A 9,454-nucleotide genomic window follows, 5' to 3' on the forward strand; every position below is an offset into this window, starting at 1 on the left:
TGGGAGATGTGCTATGAATTTTGAATCTCAGTTGGAGATTTTGCCCATAAGAAAGGTAGTTGTTGATTCAATAGAGACACGTGGTCAGTGTTTCCAGAATGAGCTCTAGTATAGTCAGAAATGGAGAAAATAAAGATATAAAAGCATCATTTAATTCATCTGGTTGGCTGCTTTGATTTTTTACTGTCAAATTCTAGACTTATTTTCCCTATTTGGGAGAAAGAAATTCCAGCATGATATTTCTCTAAGAAGTCTTTGCCTATAAATGGATAAGGGCAGCAGAACTAAAGAGAGAAGGGTATGTACCTGTCAAGGGGCCTAAACTAAACAAAAGACAACAGGTTCATGGACAGGAACCTCTTAAGTTTCATTAGAGATCCTCTATATTTGAGTTATTTTAGTACTCCAAGGCAGGGGCTGCTTTATTATAGTGGGGTTGAGCACCAAGAGTGTGGCTTTGGTGTCAATTAGAACTGGAAGAGATTCATCCCTACTCTGGAAAAATGTTTCTCCAAGCTGATGAATAGATGGGAATGGGGAAAGCCCTGTCATTTAAAACTGGGAGGATGTTAGAAAGGCTGAAGGCACCTGAAGTGCTTAAACTTGTAACAATCTTTTTTTCCATTGTTCTGGCTTTTTGCAATAATAGCAGAAACCAAGAGGGTTTTGATATTTTTTAGGGACCTTCATTTGCTGAAGTTGAAGATTAAGAATTTTATCTGTCCTGATGGATGCATAAAGAAGGTGTATTATATATACACACACACATGCATATATAATATATATACATATAAAATATGTATATATAATTTATATATAATATATGTAATAATACATATAATATGTATAATATATGATGGAATACTACTCAGGCATAAAAAGAATGAAATACTGTCATTTGTAACAACATGGATGAACCTAGAGATTATCATACTATGTGAAGTAAGTCAGACAGAGAAAGACAAATACCATATGATATCACTTATATGTGGAACCCAAAATATGATACAAACAACTTATTTACAAAACAGAAACAGACTCACAAACATAGAAAACAAACTTATGGTTACCAAAGGGGAAAAGGGGGGATAAATTAGGAGTTTGGGATTAGTAGATATAAACTACTCTATATAAAATAGATAAACAACAAGGTCCTACTGTATAGCACAGGGAACTATGTTTGATAACTTATAATAACCTATAATGAAAAAGTATATATATATACATATATATATAACTTAATCACTTTGCTCTACGCTAGAAACTGACACAACATTGTAAATCAGCTATACTTCAATTAAAAAAAAAAATCCTAAAAATAAGAATAGAGAATTTTAGCTGTCTTCCTTTGAGGTGATTCATCCACAGTGAGAGAGAGAGCTGTTTGTCAGATTAGCTAAATCTGGAGTGGACATAGTTTCCCATTCCATCTTTGTTCTTTTTACTAGAAGGGCAAGGTCCTGGTTCAGCCCATGAATAACCCATTTTGACATAAAGTTAAAAGCTACCTGGGTGGAATCAACACCTGAAGGAAGACCAGAATTTTCTTTAAAAATAATCTGAAGATGGGCTTCCCTGGTGGTGCAGTGGTTGAGAGTCCGCCTGCCGATTCAGGGGACACGGCTTCATGCCCTGGTCCGGGAAGATCCCACATGCCGCGGAGCGGCTGGGCCCGTGAGCCATGGCCGCTGAGCCTGCGCGTCCGGAGCCTGTGCTCCGCAACGGGTGAGGCCACAGCAGTGAGAGGCCCGCGTACCACAAAAAAAAAAAAAAAAAAAATCTGAAGTTGATTGTAATAGTCACGACAAGATTCATCAGAATTTATGTGCAAGCCTGAATTTTGTTCCAATCAGTAGGCTTTGGAAACGCCCTAAAAATTACTGGATGAATTCTCCCACCAATTGCCTGAGCCTAATCGTAGAATAAGTTAGCAGACTGGTCTTCCAGTTGTAATTTTAGAGACTTTTCAGAATGTTCCCAATTAGTGATTTTCATCCAATGCTGGGCTGGCCTTCATTGACAAGCATATGAACTAGCTGACATAAGTCAGAGAAACTAGGTTGATAGGTCTGAATGACTGCATTAAATTCCTCAGCAAATCAGCGAGGATCTTCAGTTGCTTTGGGAAAATCTTTGACTGTGGCTCACAGTTTAGCTTTAGTCCAGGAAATATAAGAAATTAAGGGTTAGTCTCTGGATCCTCAGAAAGCTTAATTTTAAAGGGACACATTCTGATAAGGTCAGAGGCAAAGGGGTGAGGTCAGTTTCTGAGAAAAAAGGAAGTTCAGTGAGAGAATTCGATGGGGGAACTGAGGGTATAGGGCTATAGGTGGCCTAGAAAGAAAGGAGGAGGATGGCGCCAGAGGCAGGGCTTGGGTACAAGGAATGGAGGGGGAGACACGATGGCCCTGGAGGAAGAACCAGGGGGTAAGGAGCCAAGGAGGAAGGGCCTGTGGCTTTTGGGGCCATTTTCACTTTCTTTAATCCTTTCTTTGCATCAGTTAATCTTAAAATCTTATTTTGCAGAGAAGCAATTTTAGGCTCCTGATAAAGTTTGCAATCCTCAAAATACAAATTGAAATAGACATTCTATTTAGTTTGAGACATTTTAGAGCTATGGTAGTCCAGTTTATTTTTAAGAAGAGTAAGTTTGGGGATTTCAAAATGCCTCTTAATGGCCACTGATATTCTAAATTGCCTTTGGTTATGTTGGCTTCTTTAGTTGGAAATGCACTTGCGGAAAGACTGTGGTTTTTAAACATAAAATCAGCTCAAATCCCTGTAGGGGAGTGCCCTCAAAATACTTAGATAACTGCAGTCCCATTCTCATAAGTTTTTCTCTAGAGTAACAGAATAATTTTCAAACCACCTAAACAGTTTTCAGCTCAAACAGCTTATAGCTCAAACAGTTCAAATATCTCTAACAACCTGTAGGCCTAATACCAGCCATTTCAAAGAGAACAGTCTGGTCCTAGAGGAACCTAGCTGAAGCCTTCTCAGCTCAGTTCCCATAGAACAGCCCACATTCAAAAAAAAAAAAAAAAAAAAAAATGGCCAAAGGCTGAACCAGTCCCAACTAGAACAATCTGATTTCAAATCAGATCGAAGTGCTAAATGAGCACTCGCATATAGAACAAGGCCTTAACTGGAAAAGCTGAAACCTTAATACAGATCTCAAACAAACCCTAGAGAACTTCAAGATGCAAAGAGGGGGGAAGCTTGGATCCAGGAGAAAGACATACCTTTAAACTCCACGGCTATCTAAGCTAATAAAGGAACTGAATGTGAAAAAATAAATAAAACCAGTAATCTTCACTTCTCTAATTATGCAGAGAAGAAATTATTATGGCGAACTCAAGATGATCAACTTTCTCTCAAAGAGTGGGTAGCATTTAGATAAAGAGGAGAAAGGAAGAACTTCTCTTTGTAAGGGAATCTTGTTTGTAGAAGACTTATTCGAATAGAGCAGATCAGTATGAAAAAGGAATGACAAACCCTATCACTACCTCAACTTCTTTGTTCCATGCATTTCACCCTGATGCCTTAGGCCTTATTAGATGTCCCCAATACTTAGCAGGGTTGCTGTTATCACTAATTATGGACACAAGAGGGTACTAAAAGATCTCTCTTCTGTTTCTTTAGGCCCAGGTGTAGAACGTTCTCTTTCCTTTAATGATCGTTCCATTTTCAGAAAAGAACTTTGATTACAAAACTCAGGAAAAACTTAATAGAAATAATGAAAATACAGCATAATATCAAATGTTTAGATTTGAAGGTTAACTGAAGTATAGTTCCAGTGTCGCTGATGATTTTGTACAATTTTAGATGAATGTAATAGAATTTCAAAGCTAGAAAGAATATTTGAGATTATCTTTCCTTTTTTCCATCCTGCTCCCCTCCCTCCCCTCCCTTCCTTCCTTCCTTCTTCCTTCCAGGGAAACTTTGTTAAACAGAATCTTTTCAGTTTGGAAAAAATAAGCAAAATATAAGCAGAACTGTTCTTCTTGAAATGGAGGTAGGATGCTGAAGCCCAGTCTCTGATCTTACCTTTGCCACCATGGCAGACCCGGAGACATGTCTGTTAACCCCAAGGTGCCACATAATAGAGTTTGGGAAATCATTGCTGAAAGTCAGGTGGTTGGCAAACTGCATTCTTGAATCAAATCCTGCCCCCGGCCTGTTTTTGCACAGCTTGTGAGCTAGTTTTTACATTTTTTAATAACAGGGGAAAAGTCAAAAGAAGAATATTTTATAATGCATGAAAATTATATGAAATTCAGTTTCAGTGTCCATAAATAAAGTTTTATTGGAACACAGTGATGTTCATTCATACATATATTGCCCAAGGCTGTTTTTAATGCAATAATTGCAGAGTTGAGTAGTTGCAATGGACACTGTATCTCAGTTTCTTTAATAGATGTAAAATGATTTAAGGTAATAATTATAATAAAGCATTGTTAGATTTGTAACAGATATGATATAATATGTATAACATATAGCACAAAAAAGGGGAAAGAGGCAATAGAGCTATATAGGAGTAACATTTCTATCTCACTTTGATTACATTAGTATAAACCTGAAGTAAGTTGTAATAAATTAAAATTATATAGTAAGCCCTAGAGCAACCACTAAACAAACAACAAAAGAAACCCTAAAAATGGTTAAAAAAAATCAGTAAAGGAACTAAAATGTTACACTACCAAATATTTACTTAATGCAAAAGAAAGCAGTAAGGTAAGAATATAGGAACAAAATGATATGAACAAATAGGAAAAAAAATAATTCATATAAATTCAACTATATCAATAATAACATTAAATGTAAATGGATTAAACAATCCAGTCAAAAGGCAGAGATGTCAGACTGGATTAGAAAACAAGATCCAACTACATTCTGTCTACAGGAGACACCTTTAGATTCAAAGATATGAATAGGTTAAAAGTAAAAGGATGGAAAAAGATGTAATATGCAAACAGCAACCATAAAAGCTGTAGTGGCTATACTAATATCAGACAAAATAGTCTTTAGGACAGAGTATATATGGACTTCAAAACCTGAAATGTTTACTATCTGGTCCTTTACAGAATAAAATTGCTAACTCCTGTTCTAAATGCTTATGTTGACTCACTGGGATACAAGAAAATATATTAAAGTTTTGACTACATTTTAGAAGTCTAATTATTTAGAAACTTTTTGTGTTAGGTTTTATACTATATATTATATATTGGGGTTGAATGTATATTCTTTCTAGATAAATAAAATAGACATAATTTCACGTGCATGTGCAGAAATGTTTTTCTGATTGAAGTGTGTAATCAAGTACTTTTGGAAACCACTCTAGTCTAACTGTATTGTTTTACTTGTGGGAAAAATAAAATCCAGAGTGATGAAATGATTGTTCAAGATCCCAGAGCAAGTTATTGGCAGATAAGCTACAGGCTCCTTGCCCCTTTCACTGCCAACCCCATCTTTTGCTGTCCTCCAGCTTGGGGTTTCTGAAGTAAGCCTCACCTGTGGTGACTTCAGATTCTCTCTAGCACTAGACCTACTACTATGTAATACATTCACAAGCCTTTTTCCTAGTCTTTTTATGAACCTTGGTATGTGCTGGCCATGTGAGTGCTCCTTGGGCTCAAGCAAGAGGTTGAGGCATACCCTAAATTCATCCCATATGTCTTCCCTGAGCTTGTACATATCTCGTAGACAGATGAAGTAGAAATCTGCACACATACTTCATGGTACAAATATCCTTTGCTTTAGAAATGTGGTGTCAGGAACAAGATCAGAAAAGTTTCTGTAGTTGACTTTGGACTTCACTAGTTGGGATGACACAGCTTATTTAGGAGTCACAAGTCAAGAGGGACACACAAAAAAATTGTGCACATTCAAAAGGAGGTCCAGGATAATGAAAAATAAGAAACACCATGTCTGTGAAGAAGAGTAGAAGGAACTGGGTGGTAACTTAGCTCAAAGATGACTCAGGTGCCCAAATAATTATCTTCAAGTATCTTAATGACTGTCCTGGAAAAGGAGGAACTTAGCTGTTTCATAAGCCCAGATCTAGGACCTATGGTAGAATTTGCTGGGATTTAGGCTTGAGTTCACTAGCTAGAGATGTCCAATGATGAACTGTGTGTTGTATAGACTTTGACATCAGAGAGAAGTGAGAATAATTCCTGACTTCATCTCTAATTGCCTGTTTGACCCTGGGGATTATGGTTATGGAGAAGAATAATATATTGCAATATTGTATGTGTAGCCCTCTTTTTTCCCTCTCGTACATGTCTTTGAACCTCATGCAGCCAACTGCCAGTTTATACTGTCAGGATTTTGAAATTCAAGGCTGAGAGAATAGTTTGAAAAAAGGGATTTTGATTCTGCCTTTTAGAATCTAAGGCCAGAATGTCTGGAAGGAAGTAGAACACAAAGTATATACTGAAATAGTAGGTTCGGAAATATAAAGTAGGAGTCACACGGCACTGCCCACTAAGACCAAATAGAAATTCCATGGGCTGGAAGTTAATGTGTGGAGGAAAGACAATGTTGAGGGAGGAGATTGGTGGAGCCTAGCCTGCCTGGGACTCAACATACCTAAGGGAACCAGGGGGAGAGCTGTGGAACTGGCACTAAGACTCATCAACTACCAATAGAGAGACACCATCTATCACAAGGTGGGAGTCAGATCATTAATGGATATCATGGGATCACATCAGGCATTTGGACCAGTGTCGTAAATCATCGATGCCATACAGCTGTCCTCATTACATCTTATAAAGACCTCCTAAAGAAACACTAGCAGAGAGCTTGTCATTGTCCTAGGAAGGTTGCAGCTCTTTGAGACCAAAACTTTGCTCAGCTCTATCCTACTTTCCCTGTGTGGAAACAACTCTTATTCACTAGGTATATTCTAAGGTGTTGCTTTGATGACAGGATGTCTCCTGAATACCTGTAGGAGGAGAGATCATGTGGAAGGGAATCCTCACATCGGTACCTTGGTAGGAATGAATAGAGCTGGTTTGAGATCCTGGCTACTCCAACCCAGTTGCATTAAAAACAGCAATTCCAGTTACATGTTAACCATACTTTTGACTTTCCATGTGGTTACAGTTAACTTTGCTAGACTTTTTTTGCTGTTGTTGTAAATTATAACATTAATAATTATTTTATAAGGTTGCTCTGAAGTTAAATGAGATAATGCATAAAAATATTCGCACACTGTCTTAGGATACGTTCAATAAATGGAAGCTGTATTATTCAAGAGGTGATGAGATCATAATCCCTTTAAGTGTTCTTATGAAACTGAGTGACCACTTGGTGTTTATGTGGTTAGGACATTAACATTTCTGAATATGATAGTGGTCTCAGATGCCCATTTGTCAGTTTAGATCCAGTGTTTTTCTACCTGCTGTGCATGGGCTAGTACAGACTGGCTATATAGCATAGCCTTGGGTAGTATTAAAATATACATAAGTCTGCGCCCAAATCCAGATAGTCTGATTTAGTAGATTTAGAGAAAGGCTCAAGATTCTGTGTTATTAACAAGCTGTTTCCTTCTGGAGGCTCTAGGAGAGAATCCATTTCCTTGCCTTCTTCAGGTTTTAGAGGCTACCCACATTCTTTGGTTCACTGCCCTGCATCACTCCAACTTCTCCATGCATTGACAAAGCTCCCTTTCTGACTCTGACCCTCCTACCTCCTTGTTATAAGGACCCTTATAATTACATTGGATCATCCAGGATATTCCAGGGTTATCTTTCCATCTCAAGATTCTAAACTTAATCACATCTGCAAAGTCTCTTTTGCCGGGTAAAGCAACATATTCACAGATTCTAGAGATTAGGATATAGATACCTTTGGGGGAGTCATTATTCTGAAAATCATACAGAATAACTTTGTTTTGGACTGTCAGCTACACGAGAAATCCCTAGATGACTTCATTCATTCCCACCTAGTAAGTCCATGTGTTGGGGGATTTTTCTTCTACACTACCACCCCTCTAAGTATCTATTTCTTTGGTATACAAGGGTCCCAGAAGGCTGGTTTCGACTTGACAATTCTTTATTTAAATACACCATAAAGGTATGCAAAATTCCAATATAAATGTGGAAACTACTCTGGAGCAGCTGAATATCTCTACTTCGTTAGAGTGTTGGTTCCCACAATGGACAGAAATGCTTTGAGTTCACTCTGGGGAAAACTGGTCTCTGAAATCTTAATGCAGAATTGGAATGCAGCCATGAAAGACCTTACGTGGCTAAAAGAGACCATAGATAATAATTCTGTGAGTTTGCCACTCTAGTCTCTTCAGCAGCAAACATGCTCATTCATTGGTCTCTGTATGTTTTCTTCAATCACCCCAAAGGACGTGATAACATTATTGATCTCTTCCTCTACCAGCCACAGTACCTTAATGCAATTCAGATGATGTGTCCACATATTCTCCGCTATTTGACCACAGCAGTCATAACAAACAAAGATGTTTGAAAATGCCGGCAGGTGCTGAATGATCTGCTCAAAGTTATTCAACAGGAGTCTTACACATATAAAAATCCCGTTGCAGAGTTTTTTGAGTGCTTATATGTTAACTTTGACTTTTATGGGGCTCAGAAAAAGCTGAAGGACTATGAATCAGTGCTAGTGAATGATTTCTTCTCAGTGGCTTGTCCAGAGGAGTCCATTAAAAATACCCGTCTCTTTGTATTTGAGACTTTTTGTTGCATTCATCAGTGTATCAGCATTAACATGTTGGCAGATAAACTGATCATGACTCCAGAAGAAGCTGAAAGGTGGATTGTAAATTTGATTAGAAATTGCCAGACTGGATGCCAAGATTGATTCTAAATTAGGTCATGTGGTTATGGGTGACAGTGTAGTCTCATCCTATCAGCAAGTGATTGAAAAGGCCAGAAGCCTTTCATTTAGAAGCCAGATGTTGGTCATGAATATTGAGAAGAAACATAATCAGAATAGTAGGTCAGAGGCTCCTAACTGGGTACCTCAGGACTTTGGCTTCTACTGAAGAACTGTACAGAAAAACTATAAAAACTATAAAAGAAAGGTGAAATAATAAAACCATTATATAAACGTGAAACATTTTGGAAACAACATAATGAGTATAAATTTTGGAGAATTTGAATAAAACTGGCTGTTTTTCATTAAAACAAAATACTTGACAATTCTAGGGTATGCTGGATGGGAACAGAACAATCTTAATGGTCAAGGTATAAATGGCAGTCACTCCTGCTTGATGATCAGTGTGCCAGATGCTAACTTCTGTCAAAGGAAGGAACTCATCATAGCTCCTCAGTCCAGGCAGCATATAAGACTTCATGTTTGAAGGCAGTAGCTTCTGTCCCTGGGCCCTAGCTACATAGGACCATGCTCAGATGGACACTGGCCATTCTCTGGATATTGACTCAATACTGTTCTTAATGGCCCCTCTGGCAACGTCTCC

The 9,454-nt window shown here is 37.9% G+C and overlaps 1 pseudogene; it reads left to right on the forward strand.

Annotated features, from left to right (window-relative positions):
- LOC131755742 (eukaryotic translation initiation factor 3 subunit E pseudogene) overlaps positions 1-9,019 on the forward strand; it is a 36,326-nt pseudogene extending 27,307 nt beyond the window's left edge.
- Positions 9,020-9,454: the final 435 nt, after the last annotated feature.

This window comes from Kogia breviceps, chromosome 4 (assembly GCF_026419965.1).
Source record: "Kogia breviceps isolate mKogBre1 chromosome 4, mKogBre1 haplotype 1, whole genome shotgun sequence".
Classification (NCBI taxonomy): Eukaryota; Metazoa; Chordata; class Mammalia; order Artiodactyla; family Physeteridae; genus Kogia; species Kogia breviceps.